The 17,035-nt window shown below is 41.6% G+C and overlaps 1 protein-coding gene across 9 annotated transcripts in view; it reads left to right on the top strand.

The window, feature by feature from the left end:
- The window catches only part of SCN8A (sodium voltage-gated channel alpha subunit 8), a 179,174-nt gene that overhangs the window by 21,477 nt on the left and 140,662 nt on the right, over window positions 1–17,035 (top strand). The gene's annotated exons all lie outside the window — the stretch shown is intronic.

Here is a 17,035-nt window from a genome sequence, read left to right on the forward strand (position 1 = left end):
AATTAAAAAAAAAATTTGAGTAGATAATGTATTTGCAGGGGAACAAAGAGAGAGAGGTAAGTTTCCTTCACTTACTCTAGCCACCAGTTCCTTCCCCTGGAGACACCCAGTGACCAGTTTCTTTTGTATCCTTGCAGAGATATTCCACACATTACCAAACATAAAGTGGGAATAAGTGTGCATATATTAACAAATGTTCTGTACACACTGCTCCATGCCTGGCTTTCTCACTTGATATGTCCTGGAGACCTTTCCATAGCAGTGTCTGTAGAAGGCCTCATTATTTTTAGCAGTAGTGAAGAATACTGTTGAGTGAATATAATATGATTTATCACTAAGTCACTTATTAGTGGGTGTTATTGCATCCATAAATGTACATTTATTTTTTTTTATTTTTTTTAATTTATTTTTAATTAAAAAAAAATTTTTTTTTTCAACGTTTATTTATTTTTGGGACAGAGAGAGACAGAGCATGAACGGGGGAGGAGCAGAGAGAGGGAGACACAGAATCAGAAACAGTCTCCAGGCTCTGAGCCATCAGCCCAGAGCCTGACGCGGGGCTCAAACTCCCAGACCGCAAGATCGTGACCTGGCTGAAGTCGGACGCTTAACCGACTGCGCCACCCAGGCGCCCCTTAATTTTTTTTTTAATGTTTATTCATTTTTTTGAGACAGAGAGAGACAGAGCATGAATGGGGGAAGGTCAGAGAGAGAGGGAGACACAGAATCTGAAACAGGCTCCAGGCTCTGAGCTGTCAGCACAGAGCCCGATGCAGGGCTCGAACTCACGGACTGTGAGATCATGACCTGAGCCGAAGTCAGACGCCCAACCGACTGAGCCACCCAGGCGCCCCAAATGTACAATTTATTTAGTAAATAAATACTCTATTGATTTCAGTCCTTTTGTTATTATAGGAAAGTTGCATTGTATATCCTTGTACACACATTTTATATATGTGAAACAGTACCTAGGAGTAAAGAGTATGTATGTTCACTTAAAATTGCCAAATTTTTAATAGCATGTTGGTGTCTTATTTCATGCTACTGCAAATAACCCATCAACATTTTAAGCTTTGGTGAGTAGAGGCATATTAGAATAGGTAATAGAAGCCTTCATATAATCTTAACTTTAAGTTTTCTAATTCTGGTTAACATCTAACTCTGGTTCTGCCAGGTAATTTACCAAAATCGTGTGGGGAGCAAAAGAAAGCAGATTAGTTGGCATTTACCTTATTTCCTCCTTCTATTTCTATTAAGAGATGTGCCAACAAGCTGTGGAGAAAATAGTGTAAGATGGCTATTTAGTAAACAGCCAAAAGGAAAAATAAATATGACAGTCAAGAGGACTTGGATGGCCCATGATTAGTCAGTTCCTAATCCTCGCATGTTGGTTTGAATTCAGGCCTTTCTTTTGAGGAACATTTTGTCCACCATGTATTTCCACCTGCACAACCATGCCTATCTATGTCCATGGAGCAGGCTGCTGTCATTTACTATATTTATGGGGGAACGGAAACCATACAAATACAATGATCATTTTTTTCTGACCTCTAGATCAGCCTATGTGATGTGAAAGTTTTATGGAAGAAGCGGTCTTGGAGACACAGTTAATATCATGGGGACCAAAGTGTCTTCAGTTAGGGTTTGTTTGTTTGTTTGTTTAGAGGGAGTGTGTGCATGCGAACAGGGGAGAGGGGCAGAGGGAGAGAAGAGAATCTTAAGCAGGCTCCATGATCAGTTCTGAGCCCAGTGTGAGGCTTGATCCCACAACCCTGGGATCACAACTTGAACTGAAACCAAGAATTGGACGTTCAACCGACTGAGCCACCCAGGCACCCCAGGGTTTGCTTTTTTAATGGTTTATGGTGTTGGTTTGAAAACAAGGGTTTCAGGTGTAGCATTTTTCTAATAACAGTCTTTGTGACTTTGTATGTAAGACTAAAAATCAGATCAATGAGATACTTAAAATTTTTCATGTTTACTGAGCTTTAATTGTGTTAGTATCTGCTTCAATTAATTTTAGTAAATAATAAAATTAGCTAGAACATTAATATGAAAAAAAAGACTTTTTAAAGGGAATGAATGGTGTGTTCTTTCCAAGTGGGGACCCTACTTGGGTAAATTATTAAGCAATAAAACTGGTTTGGGTGGCACTTCAAATAGTCACCTTATTTTAATTTTTTAGGTATTTAACCTCATATTATCTGAGAAATAAGGATGAGCATGTATTCATTATTTGAAGAAATACAATGCAGTAGAAAATACAAAACAAAAACAGTTATCTTGGGAGACCGTGCTTTAATACAGTAAAGCAATTATTACATAAAATATTGTTGGAATTTTGTGTTTGATTTGCCCTCTGAATCTGTTCCATATCAGTCAAATAAAAAAAAAAAGACAAAAAACCAAAAACCCGCTCTCTATGATCAGACACCACTATGGGGCAGACTGGGAAGGAAAAGTCGATGGTTCTTATAATGACTAGCAGGCTTACTAGAAGATACTAAGAAAGGACTCACACACGATATCCTTGGTCTTATCTCACATTGTGGTTTCCTAGAGTAATGTGACAGAGGAAAGACTGTCAAGAAACTTTTTATTGCTTAAATGCTGTATCTTTTACTTTTTATCTTCATAAAGTTCTGTGACCTCTGTTTAGCATATAAAGCAAGTTAAGCAAGTGTGGCCCTTGCCAACTATAAACTTATCATATGTCTTTGGGTCTAGAAATTCCCTTTTGAATGCTATTTTCTGAATTTGGATTAGAGATCAGAGCCAGTATACATCTTTCCCAGAGGTCAGCCAATTAATTCTTAGAATTTTATTTTATTTACTAATGTATCTTTTTTCTTTCTTTTTTTTAAAGTTTATTTATTTATTTTGAGACAGAGAGAGAACTCTTGCATGCACACGGGAGGGGCAGAGAGAGAGAGAGAGAGAGAGAGAGAGAGAGAGAGAGAGAGAGAGAGAGAGAACTCCAGGAAAGCTCTGTGCTTTTAGCATGGAGCCTGACTCAGGGGCTCGAACGCACAAACCGTGAGATCATGACCTGAGCTGAAACCAAGAGCTGATTGCTTAACTGACTGAGCCACCCAGGTGCCCTGAATTCTTAGAATTTTACATCATTACCTTAAACATGTAGTGCTGATTTTCATCCAGGAATACAAAGTGCATTGTATTGATGACCTCTTTTAGATGGTGAATTCTCAAAACACTGATAGTAATAGTACGAGTGTCAGGTGTTACTCACCAGGGCTGATATCTTATGAAGAGCCTGTGCAGTTATTTGGCTATAGACTGGGACATTGCTGTTATCAGTTCATATACACAGTGTTGCTTCTGGAATAATTTAATCTGGAAGTGGAGATACTGGGGTGGTTCAGATCTCTTTCGTTCTATGTCAGAGCCAATCGCAAGTAAGAAGGAAGGGACAGAGTCTTAGCCATGGCCCTTGGCATTTTAAAGGCTGGCCAGTGTCCAGACCAGACAAGGTGAGAGTCCCAAGAGAGGCCAGAGTTCTGCTATGTAGGCCTGAGAAGCCCAGTTAATCTCATCTGAAGGCATGGAAAGGAAGGAAGAAGTCCTCATCAAAGAAAGAGCATGTAGTTCTGTATTTTATGGATTCTACCTCTGGTAAAGAAGCATCTGACCAGGAATGTGCCAGGGGAATGCATTATCTTCATCAACAGAAGTATTATTACAACAAATTTAGTTTACAATAGATAGTAGGTCAAGTGCACTGTATTCCCTCTCTGTAACAGATGTGCCTAATACTGTGATCCTATACTTTTGTCACACAGAAATTTTGCAGATAAAGTATTAATTAGTTTTCACAGTAGTTTGACCTTAAGCCAGCATTAAAAAATCAACTTTTTATCTTGGAATAATTTTAGATTCACAAAAAAGTTGCAAATACAGAAAGTTCTGTATATGCCTTACTCAGTTTCCCCTAATATTAACACCTTACATTACCATGGTATAATTATCAAAAAACTAAGAAACCAAGACTGGTGCATCATTGTGAAATTCTGGACTTTCTTTGGATTTTAACAGTTTTTATTTTTTAATTTTTTTAAAAAAGTGATTATTTACTTATTTTGAGAGAGAGAGAAAAAGCACCGGTAAGTGGGGGAGAGGCAGAGAGACTCCCAAGCAGGCTGTGCTCTGTCAGCGCAGAGCCCAATGCAGGGCTCAGTTCCATGAACTGTGAGATCATAACCTGAACCAAAATCAAGAGTCAGGTGCTTAACCAACTGAGCCACCCAAGTGCCCCCGGATTTCACCAGTTTTTATATTAACGTCCTTTTTCTCTTGCAAGATCTAGTCCAACATATCACATTGTATTCAGTCATTATGTCTTCTTAGTCTCTGGTTCCCTCAGTTTCTCAGAGTTCCCTTGTTTAGTATGACATTGGCAGTTTTGAGGAGTAACTGGTGAGCTATTTTATCCCTCAGTTTGGGTTTGTCTGGAGTTTTAGGATTAGACTTAAGGTTATGGGTTTTGAAGAATACTGTAAAGGTGAAGTGTGCTCTTTATCACATCCTATCGGCAGTATATGGTATTAACGTGACTCACCACTGGTGATGTTAACCATAGTCATTTGGTTAAGGTAATGTTTGCCAGGTTTTTCCACTATAAAGCGACTGTTTTTCCATACTGTATTCCTTGGAAATTAGTCACTAAGTCCAGCCCGCACTTGGGGGAGGAGGGATGAGAATTAAGCTCCACTTCCTGGAGAAGGTAGTATCTACATACATTATTTGGAATTCTTCTGTAAAGGAAGATTTATTCCTTTTCCCCTGTTTTTTATTGTCATTAATTTATATCAGCACGGACTCACGTATTTAGTATATGTTTTGGGTTATAATCGTGCTGTGTATTTGGTTGCTCAAATTGGTCCAGTTTTGGCCACTGGGGTCTGTTCCAGATTGGCTTCTGTCCCTTTGACACGCCCTCATTCTTCTGTTACTTGAGCACTTCCTTACTTTCTGGAACTAGAAGAGATTCCGGGCCCATCTTATAGTTTCCCTGTCCTTACTCTAGAATCGGCATCTTAGAAAGGAGGGCTGGTTCTTTTCACTGGAGAAAGCAAGATCTGATAGGGTGTGTGTATCACTAGTAGGTCCTCTCAGAGGATAGAGCTAGGAAATACACATGTGTATAACCAACCCATGTATGTATAGTATTTATAATTATTCCTGAATTGATTCATCTGTGCGTGTGTATTTGTGTGTGTGTGTGTGTGTGTGTGTGTGTGTGAAGCAGTTAAGCATAGGTTCACGCAGATATCTGTAACACTCAGCTTATCAAGTGACTGCTCTGTACATAGCATTAAATTTGGTGAATAGGTGATACAAGAGAAGATCTTGTTTAAGCCTTCAAAGGAGTTTGCCATCTTCTAGGGAGGGTAGGTTTTTGTAAGCAGTGGTGTAAGGCAGCATTTAGGATTAGCCTGGGTTCTAGTTCTTTGTGTCTGGTGGTGATGATAATGACGGTATCCAACTGATTTGTGTCTGGGTCTTAATCTATAAAGGTGACTGACAACACGGAGATGTAAATGCCATTAAAAGAAGAATTTATTAACACTTCCTAAGTGGAGGGATGCCACACCACACAGGGCTGCGGGGGAAGCACCGGGTTTGGTCAGGAGGAGAGAGTGATGAGAAAGCATGGCCCAGAGCCTTTATTGTGTTTTCTATGGGAAAGTCAAGGCAGAGCAGGGGAAGCGACATTGGATTAGCTAGTTTGAATAATTCTGATGGGCTTGAGGATAGAAAGGCCATTCCTCGTTGTCTGCTACCTGGACCTGAGTTGATTTAGGGCAAGGAGAATACTGGCTTGGTGTGTGAGTTGATAAAGGATGTAGCTCAGAGTATGGGCTCTGGATGGCAGGGAGGTAGAAACAACTCTGGTTGTTAGTTTGGCCCTGTGATTAATGGATGACAAGTAGACAAATACAGAATCTAAGAAAACACAGAATACCAACACAACCTTCCTACATGGAGCTCTCTGTGCTTTCCAGCTGAATACTTTAATTCAGTGCAGTACTGACTGCCTACTTTGAAAGTGGTATGTAAATGTGTGAGATGAGGTCTTTGCCCTCAAGGAACTCATGATATCAGAGAAAACAGATTCATTCATTCACTACGCATTATTGGGCATCTACCATGTGCCAGGCACTTGATAGTCTCTGAAGATACAGGGTTTAATATAATAGATGGAGAGTGTATAACCAAATAGAGTAGGTTTCTCTCCCTTATAAATGTTAATATTTAATACCAAAATACATATTCTCATTTTGTTGTTTCTATTTCCCTCTTACCCCCCCCCCCCCACTTTTCAGTTGTTTTCTAGACCATACATTTAGATTTAGAGGAACTTAGATTAGGGATTTGAGTTTTTACATTCATGAAAAGTATAAGAAAAGGCATATGATAGGTTCTTTTAAGGACCTAGAGCAGATTTTTTTTTCCTGGAGCAGATATTTTAAAAATGCAAAACTTTGGGGGGCGCTCAGCTGGCTCAGTCAATAGAGGATGTGACCCTTGATTTCAGGGCTGTGAGTTCAAGTTCCATGTTCGGTGTGGAGCCTACCATTAAAAAAAAAGAATAAAAATGCAAAGCTTTGTTTAGGTAGTTGTCTTGACTTTATACTGCTGTGTCTCAAAAGCAGTAATGGGCAAGGTTGCACAGTCATATGTGTGGCTAAAGGAGGCTGGAGGAGGGGCTGTGGGAAGAGAGTTAGAAGCTGTGGGCTGTGGGGCGCCTGGGTGGCTCGGTGGGTTAAGCATCCAACTTCAGCTCAGGTCATGATCTCGCAGTTCGTAGGTTCGAGCCCCGCGTCGGGCTCTGTACTGACAGCTGGGAGCCTGGAGCCTGCTTTGGATTCTGTGTCTCCCTCTCTCTCTGACCCTCCCCCGTTCGTGCTCTGTCTCTGTCTCAAAAATAAATAAACATTAAAAACAAAACAAACAAAAAAACAAATGTAGTGTATGTTGTAATGTCTCATACATAAAAAGCCTCAAAATATGGAGAGAATGAATGAAAACATCCCTTTTTGTTTGTTTCTGACATTTCACTCTAAGAAATGAGAACGGGGAGAGATCTTGAACTTATTTTCTGAACTTGTGTAGTATTTAACATCTATAGCCGTAACTTAGTAAATGCATGCTTTAAGTTTAGTGATGGTTTTGAATGGGTTAGTCTTGGCACTTCACGGAGCATAACAAAAGAGTATCCGTATTTTCTATCTCCTGCAGAACCAAGAGTACATTGTAAGAACTCAGTGCATATTTGTTGATTGATTGACACTTGTTGAATGTTTTGCATATCTAAATAAAACCTTTGGGGATTCATTCTAAAGCAGAATATATATAAGGGGACTGAGGAGTTGGTATACAGACTGGGAGAGATCATCATGGAATGGAGTTAATAAAAAATACTTGATAGAAGGTTTGAAAGAGGTCCTGATGTTCAGCTTAAAGTCACAGTAGGTTTTGCTTGGGAAAGGAAAGAAGAAAGATATGCCTGGATAGGATTACACGGAGGAATGAGAATGGCACACGAGAAAGTGAATGAACTGGTAGAACAGGAGTGAAGGCCAAACTGGTGAGTTGTTAGAATAATTTTTAAATTGTATTTATTCCCTGGGGCTATATATTTATCAGAGTCAAGCAACCTTCCAGCTTTCTTCTGAAGTGAGTCCTTGTCACTGTGTAGACTAACTCTGCAAGGTTGAGACTTAATGCTTACAAAGCATCTTTCTTCTGTAGAGCCAGTCTCTTAGGCTGCTGATGTCATTAATACTGTATGCAGAACGTCAGAAGTTTTTAGCAGCTTCGTAGCCCAGCTAAGCACCTAGGCCAGGAATTAGCATCCTTTTATGGAGCTGTGCCAAAGTTTGGGTTACTTTCCTTCTAGAGGATAAAGAGGATTCTTACTGTGTAGGGATTCTCACCAGCTGGTGTGTGTGTGTGTGTGTGTGTGTGTGTGTGTGTGTGTGTGTGTGTGTGTGAGAGAGAGAGAGAGAGAGAGAGACAGAGAGAGAGAGACAGAGAGAGAGAGAGACACGGCACGCTGGACCCCATCTATAGGTGGCAGGTAGAGACCATTTAAAGTGGAAAGAAGGGGCACCTGGGTGGCTCAGTTGGTTAAGCATCTGACTTCAGCTAAGGTCATGATCTCACAGCTCGTGAGTTCAAGCCCTGCGTCAGGCTCCGTGCTGACAGCTCAGAGCCTGGAGCCTGCTTCTGATTCTATGTCTCTCCCTGTCTCTGCCCCTCTCCCACTAGTACACACTCTCTCTCTCTTTCAAAAATAAATAAAACATTAAAAAAATAATTAAGTGGAAAGAAGAGCTGAGTATTGGTATCAGCAGACTTGTGTTTGTGTGGAATAGTGATGGCACTTCTCCCCTAAAGAAAATGTTGTATTGTTATCCGGGCACTACAGCAGGTTGGCAGGTGCCCATCTCCTTCATGCTCACCATCAACCTAGTTCTATGTTAGTAAGTACTAGTTATATACTATTAAGTACTAGTCTGGATGATATTTTTGCTGGCAGTCTGGGCAACGCAATGTAGGCAATGTTGCCTGCTCTTGAGAATTTCAGTGCAGGGCTCTTAAACCTAAATATAAAATCATGTCAAGACATTTCTATAAATGCCCATCTCCTGTGTTTATAGCATAAGATGTTGTTGCTGTCTTCTGATTTTGAAGAGCTGTCTCGTACAACAGGGATATTTGACTGTTGTTGGACCTCAGAATTAGCGTGAGGACTGATGGGCGAAAGCTCGCAGAGGCAAATGGTGATCAAATTTGAGGCATCCGCTTACTTGTTAACAGATGTTAACTGCCTCAGATCACAGTCCTCTGTCCATCGTAGGTATCATAGCAGAGGCTGTCTTCTCTTGGTAATTTGTAAAGGAAGCGCAAGTGTCATGTGAGTGGCTGGGCTGCCAGGGTGTCTCAGCTTTGGCACCGTTGACTTTTATTTTTAAGTTTAGGTATTTATTTTGAGAGAGAGAGAGAGAGAGTGCGAGCAGGGGAGAAGCAGAGAGAAAGAGAGAATCGCAAGCAGTATAGGCTCTGCACACTGCCAGTGTGGAGCCCAACATGGGGCTCGAACCTGTGAACCATGAGGTCATGACCTGGCCGAAACCAAGAGTCCGGTGCTCGACTCAGTGAGCCACCCAGGCACCCCAGCACTCTTGACATTTTGAACGGAATACTCTTTGGCATGGTGGGCTGTTCGCATTATAGGGTGTTTAGCAGCATCGCTGGCCTACCGCTAGAGGCCAGCGGTACCCCCTCCCCCAAGTGCGACAGTCAAAAATGTCTTCAGACAGGGGCTCCTGGGTTAAGTTGGTTAAATGTCCCACTCTTTCTTTCTTTTTTTTTTTAATATTTATTTATTTTTGAGAGAGAGAGAGAGAGAGAGAGAGAGAGAGCGAGAGCACACAGGCAGAGGAAGGGCGGAGAGAGGGAGACACAGAATCCGAAGCAGGCTCCAGGCTCTGAGCTGTCAGCACAGAGCCCGACGTGGGATTCGAACCCACAAAGCGCGGGATCGTGACCTGAGCCAGACACTGAACCAACTGAGCCACCCAGCTTGGCTTGATTCTTGTCTCCTCCCTTTACTAGCTTTGACCTGGCCAAGTTTTAAAATCTCACGGTGCCTTACTTTTTTTCATTTTTAAAAATCGTGGTAAAATATATAACGTATAATTGACCATTGTAAGTATACGCTTCAGTGGTATTAAGCATATTCACGTTGTGGAGCTGCCATCAGCACCCCCATCTCGAAAACTGTCTCTCCTCCTCGCCTCCGGCCGCTGGTGACCACCATTCTACTCTCTGACTCCTCTAGGCGCCTCTTACAAGAAGTAGCAGACCGTATTTACCCTCTCGTGCCTGGCATATTTGAGCATAATCTTTTCAAGCTGCAGCCCCAGTAGCTTGCGTCAGAATTTCCTTTCTAAGGCTGAACAATATTCCACTGTCTGTATGTGCCACAGTGTGTTTATCCGTTCATCTGTCAGTGGACCCTTGCGTTGTTTCTCCTTTTTGGCTACTGTGAATAATGCTGCTGTGGGGGTTGTTTTTGTCTTTTTGTTGTCGTTGTTGTTCTTTTCATTTAAAAACGGCAAAAAGCGCGTCCTTCGTAGAATCGTGGCAGCTATCTGTAAAGGTTCCCTGCGGAGTGCCGGACGTTAGCACGTGATAAGTGGAACTTGCCTTCCTCACCCTTTTTTATGCAGCTTTTTCGCTTCTGCCGCTTTCATGTCCCCCCACCCAGTACTGGTAACCAAACCGAAACAGGGGCTAATGGATTTTTTTCCCTGCCAGTTAAAGTCCTTTCTCGTACTGACATTTTGCAATCAATATTCTCTGAACCGTTTGTGTTATTTCAAGACTAGTGAATCTCCAGAAATTTGATTCTAAGGTTGCCTTAAGAGTTCAGGGTTTTTTTAATGGCTCTGAGAGTCCTTCACTAAACTCATTGTCACACTTTTTCCCTAAGATAATTTGTTCCAAAACCTTGCTAATGACAGCTTGCTGTGCCCAGGGTCCTGAGGTCCCTTCATCAAGGGTTTTGATTCATTTGTCATTCAAAAGACTATTGATATCCCGAGGGCGAGTTTTAGATACACTTGGTGAATTTCATTGCTTTGTTCTTTTGACTCCTGCTTTTAAACACCCAGGCTCCCTCCCTCTGTGGGAAGGAATATTTTTGGCTGGCCCTTTTCTGTCTGTGCTGTGCCATCTGTCACAGGGGTCATTGCTCAGAGGCTAGCTTCTTCCCTGCCGGGAGCAGGTGGTCAAAACCCACGGCTATTGACAGGGTCAGGTTGGGGCATCTTACCAATATGCCCCCAAAGCTGTGTGTATAGCCGTTATCCTTCAGAGGAATACGAGAAGGTCTTACTTTGTGGTCTTTTTCCGCATTAAAGAAGAAGAGATGCAGATGTGATCCTAAATTGTTAGTTAATTCCTGTGGTCCAGCCGCTTGTCCGTCTGGTCTATGCTCTTGCCTCTATCTACCTCAACTGGTTCTGGACTCTAAGACTACTACCTGCGCAGCCTACAGTGTACAATGAAAGAAACATCCATGAAAATTATGGGTGGTATAATTACTCAAGCTGATTCATGTCTAAGGGGCTAGAGGTGACATCCTGATCCTTGTCCGAACAAAATAAAATACCCCTGAAATCTTTCAGGGATCTTGGGTGGTAAAGACCTTGGTTTTAAAGTCTTATTTAAAGAGATTGTGCTTCCAACCACTCAAGATTCTGGGCCTGACTCACAGGGGAGCCAGCCCAGTGCTGAGTCACTTAGCCAACTTCATTCATCGATCATGTGCTTGTGCACAGCTTGGTTGCAAGGTGGGAGAGAATTACTATTTTCAAATGTTCCTTCCTGAGGTAGCATGGTCCAGAAGTGAGCCGAGAGACAGGATGCTGGAGTTCTATTCTTGGCCCAGCTATGCACCTTCAGCAAGATACATCCCTCTCCCTACCCCAGTGTGGGGATCAGGGAAATAAAACCAACAAGGCAGATAAGAACAGAGTTGTTTCTAATGGTTTTCCCAGAGAGATTGTAAGGAGGTATGGCCCACAAACCCATGACTCCCTGGTTGGCCGAGTTGTGTCACCACTGTTTGCTCAAGTAACTTGCCACACACAGCCTCTGCTTGTAAGATAAAGAGGAATTTCACCTCCAAAGATAAGCCCCAGCATTCCTAGTCTTTGTTCTTTTTCAAACCCATAATGCCTGTTTCCCATAGTACTCACTGCATTGTGCTTGGGTACATTCATCTGTTTTAAAAAGCAAAAACGAGGGGCGCCTGGGTGGCGCAGTCGGTTAAGCGTCCGACTTCAGCCGGGTCATGATCTAGCGGTCCGTGAGTTCGAGCCCCGCATCAGGCTCTGGGCTGATGGCTCGGAGCCTGGAGCCTGTTTCCGATTCTGTGTCTCCCTCTCTCTCTGCCCCTCCCCCGTTCATGCTCTGTCTCTCTCTGTCCCAAAAATAAATAAAAAACGTTGAAAAAAAAAATTAAAAAAAAAAAAAAGCAAAAACGATTTTTCTGTTAAGTGGGGGAATTACTTCAGACAATGTATAGAACGAATCAGGCCTCAGGTGTGTGGTCTCAGGTTACCAAGATCAGATCCACCCGGTGTAAGGTACGTCGGTTTCTCTGGGGGCTCCCTACTTCTCCCGTAGGTCTGGCGTTTCCACGGCACTCTTCCCCCATGCGGGTGTGCTCTTGTGTCTGGCAGTCCAGGCATAATTCTGTCTCTCACCTCTTCTGATCCCTGGAAAAGTAAACTCTTTTCTACTCAGGCCTCGGGTATTATCCACTCCTTGGGATCCTAACCTCAATATGATGGCATCTCTAAACTCTGCCAAAAGAATTTTTATTTTTAATATGAAATAGTTTCAGCATACAGAAAAATATAGAGAATAATAGAATATTTGCTTTCGCTCTTTTTTGCAATGTAAGAAATCACCATGGATTCATTTGAAGCCCCAGAAGCACCATGTTCACCCCCAGTCCCAGCTTTTTTGTCTAAGGCACAGTGCAGAGTGCTTGGCGTCCCTGGAGGAGGCCTGGCTTCTGCGACCTATATTCAGTATTCTGTCTCCTCAAGTGCTTTCACAGCTTCCCTCCCCCGCTCACTGTGACCTTGGGTAAATCGCTGTACCTCTGTGAGCTTTCTATTATATTTCTCATCTATAAAGTGAGAATAATAGCAGCGCCTGCCTTTTCCAAGTTATTTTGAGAGTCGAGTGTGGTAACGTATGTAGAAGTGGTTTGTAAAGCACCATGTTTTACATGTGGCGTCAGTCGTCCATATGGAGTACCTACAGCAGTGTTTTCCAAGGCTGTGGGAAAGGGTGCTGGGGGAGGGAGATGGCCAAGGGAAGGGATGGATCAGGATCCCCAGGGGCTTTTCCAAACTACGACACGTCTGCCTTTCACTTGTATGTGTATACACGCACATATGCGCATGTACATATCATTGGGAATACTTTGAAGGTGCAGGCCAGGGGAAATCCTCTCTATCTGGACTCCTTTCTTCTATCATTTACAAGCTTCTCTGTTATTTTCTGACCTATCTCCCACGTTGTTTTGCACTGGAATGGCCATTTAAAAAAATCAGTGTCTTAGTCTGCCTCTGCTGAAAGTTCAGATTTTCAATAAGAATCGTCATCAGCTGTTTGGCTATAGAGGTTTGCTTTCACCAGCATGCTTTGCAAAATTCCTGCCAACAGTTCTTTATTACCCTGGAATATGTCTTTCTCTCCCTTGTGCTCTGTCTCTTCTACTGAATGGAGTCTGAAGAGGGCTCTCCTGCTGTGCAAGAGTTAAGGATGCCTCAACAGTTCCTTTATAGCACATTAACCAGAAGACAGTCAGGTGTAATTACTGTCTGATCATTTCTGTGCCACTGTGTGTAGGTTTCTTAATAGATCCTTCTTGCTGGTCATTGTCTCTCAGCCTTCCATATTTACTTAATCATTTGATTTTATTTAATTATGGTACTCTGGCCCAAGGTAGAGAAGGGGTACATGGGTGAAGATATTCCTGTATAACTGTAGTAATAATTTCAGTTTTATTATTTAAAATGTTTAAGGGGCCCCTGGGTGGCTCAGTAGGTGAAGTATTCTACTTCAGCCCAGGTCATGATCTCGTGGCTTGTGAGTTTGAGCCCCGCATCGGGCTCTGTGCTGACAGCTCAGAGCCTGGAGCCTGCTTCGGATTCTGTGTCTCCTCCTCTCTCTGTCCCTCCCATGCTCATGCTCTGTCTCTCTTTGTCTGTCAATAATAAACATTAAAAAAAAATTTGTGAATGTTAAGATTCAAGTGTGGAAATTAAACATGCTTGTGCTCTGGAACCCAGTAATTGAACTCCTAGGTGTATACATGAAAGGAACTTCCTCATTTGAGCACATGGTCACCTGGACAAGAATGTTTATGGTAACATTGTTGACAATACCATGCAATTGTTGAAAACAAAGGTTCAGCAACAGTAAGGAGGATAAGTTGTAATATCCTCAAACAGTGAACTACAACTGTGAAGCCATGAAAATGCATGAATTAGGGAAATATGTCAAAAGGAATGTGTCATAATGTGAGGTGGAAACATGCAAGTTTTAGAATATCAGTATTTTGCATTTATACAAAATATCAGAACATGCAAAACAATATATTATAAGGGATACATTGTTTAGAGGGCAATAATATAAAATAATGTAAGAAGTGCAAGAGTGAGAAACACCTAATTCAGGATCGTGGTTGCCTTCGAGGAGGGTAGAGAGGAATTGTATGGATAAGAATACAAAGGGGTAACCCAGCAATTGCACTACTAGGCATTTATCCATGGGATACAGGTGTGCTGTTTCGAAGGGACACATGCACCCCCATGTTTATAGCAGCACTATCGACAATAGCCAAAGTATGGAAAGAGCCCAAATGTCCATTGACAGATGAATGGATAAAGAAGATGTGGCATATATATACACAATAGAGTATTACTCAGCAATCAAAAAGAATGAAATCTTGCCATTTGCAACCACATGGATGGAACTAGAGAGTATTATGCTAAACAAAATTAGTCAGAGAAGGACAAATCTCATGACTTCACTCATGTGGAATTTAAGATACAAAACAGATGAACATAAAGGGAAGCAAAAATAATATAAAAACAGGGAGGGGGACAAAACATAAGAGACTCTTAAATACAGAGAACAAACTGAGGGTTGCTGGAGGGGTTGTGGGAGGGGGGGATGGGCTAAATGGGTAAGGGGAATTTTAAGGAATCTACTGAAATCCTTGCTTCACTATATGCTAACTAATTTGGATGTAAATTTTAAAAAATAAAAAAATAAAGTTAAAAAGAAAGAATACAAAGGGGTAAGATTAAAGTTATCTGTAAAGTTCTATTACTATCTGTATGTTTTTTTAATGCCTGAAATATTTCCTAAAACGAGTCAACTGTAATAAAAAGAATTCAAAATGTACGTCTTATCTCATTTAGGTTCCTATAATAAAAACACCCCAGACTGGGTGGCTTAAAGACAACACACATGTATTTCTCGGTTTTGGAGGCTAGGAAATCCATAGACGAGTGTGTGGTGAGGGTCTCCTTCCTTTGGTAAAAGGCCATCTTTTCGCTGTGACCTCACACGGTGGAAGGGGCCAGGGAGCCCTCTGGGCTCTCTTTTACAGGAGCCTCTGTCTTTTATAATGAATTGGGGCGGGGTGGGGGGACATATTCAATCTATAGCAATGTATAAAGAGTATGGCCCCAGCTTTGTAAAATTATAAGCAAAGGAAAGATTTAACGGTAGTTCTCTGGGTATGAGGCTCATAGATGGGTTTTGTTTTTTATATTTTCCTAGTTTTCTGCAGTGAAATCTGTATTATTTGTATAACCAGGAAAATAACAATAAATGTTATTTTTTAAAAAAGAGGTCACAGGATATCAGCATAAGACAGTAAAGTAGAACTGACAGCTGCTCAGAGCTTTTGCTCCAGTCTGGACCTGAAAGCATTTTACAGTGACTTTAACTGGCTGCATAATTTTCACACACTTTCATGTGATGAGTGGTTTCCTGCTCTCTTTGCTTTAAAAAGTTTTCGTTTTTGGGGCGCCTGGGTGGCGCAGTCGGTTAAGCGTCCGACTTCAGCCAGGTCACGATCTCGTGGTCCATGAGTTCGAGCCCCGCGTCAGGCTCTGGGCTGATGGCTCAGAGCCTGGAGCCTGTTTCCGATTCTGTGTCTCCCTCTCTCTCTGCCCCTCCCCCGTTCATGCTCTGTCTCTCTCTGTCCCCCCAAAAAATAAATAAACGTTGAAAAAAAAAATTAAAAAAAAAATAAATAAATAAAAATAAAAAGTTTTCGTTTTTAAGGAATTAGGTTTAGAGGAAAAAACTGCTAGGATTTTTAAAGCCAAAGGATGCTATTTAGCATTGTATACAATCATGTTAAGACAAATAATGATTCTCCAAGACAGACAGCATGGTTAACAAGCTAACCACTTCCTAGTGGGAAGAAAGTCTCATGGGGTTAGAGATAGGCTGAATCAAACCAGAGAAATAAACTTAATGTTAAACTTTTCCGTTTTCCTTGTCCCTGTCACCCATTTCACATGTTCGTGGAACAATCCACCCCATCCCCATCCCCCTCCGCCCCTCATTCTGGGTTATGTGAATCTTCGGTACCTAAGGTACCTGGTATTTTAATGCTGTTGTGTCCCTGCATTGTAATTGGCTGGTAATCCATCTGTCTCTACTGCAGTGTGAGTTCCACAGGATAGGATGCAGAGATTTTGTTCATTATCGAATCATTCCTTGGGATCCAGCACAGCGTCTGGCACATAGAAGAAAGCACGTAGATAATTCTTGAATGAACAAATGGATGAAAAGGTCACAGCTGAGGGGGACCTTCTGGAAACTGACCCATTTGATGGAAAACTTTAAAGTAGGTTTTTTTGCTCATAGGTACAAGAGAAATAATTGAGTAATAAGAATTTCAGCATTCTCCTTGGAATCTCTAAGTAGAGAAATGAAAAGCCAGAGTTTTAAATGCCAGCACCTTACTAGAAAATAACAAAGGAGGAAGTAGGGAAATGATGAAAGTGCACCCAGGATTGGGATAATTAACAATTAAAAAATTGTTAAATTGGTTGTTCCTTCCTCTTATCGGATTTTAAGTGCAGTTTTTAACTCTTGCTTTAAATGGTCTGATTTCTTAATATAGGTCAGTTGTTTTATCAGTATTCATTTTATAAATACTTCTCATTGAAATACAAGATGCATACAGAAGAATGCAGAAATCATGGGTGTATGCTGATCAAGTTTTGGTGAGTACACCTGTGTACCCAGCAACCCAGTAGTCTCCTCCTGCCTCTCCTGATCACTTACTACCTTTCTCCAAGGGAACTACTATCCCGAGTATTCATTTTTTCACACAGTTTTTGTAGAATGCCTCAACCTATCATAGTCCTGTTAATATGAGGACTCAGTTCAA

Source organism: Felis catus, chromosome B4 (genome assembly GCF_018350175.1).
Source record: "Felis catus isolate Fca126 chromosome B4, F.catus_Fca126_mat1.0, whole genome shotgun sequence".
NCBI lineage: Eukaryota > Metazoa > Chordata > Mammalia > Carnivora > Felidae > Felis > Felis catus.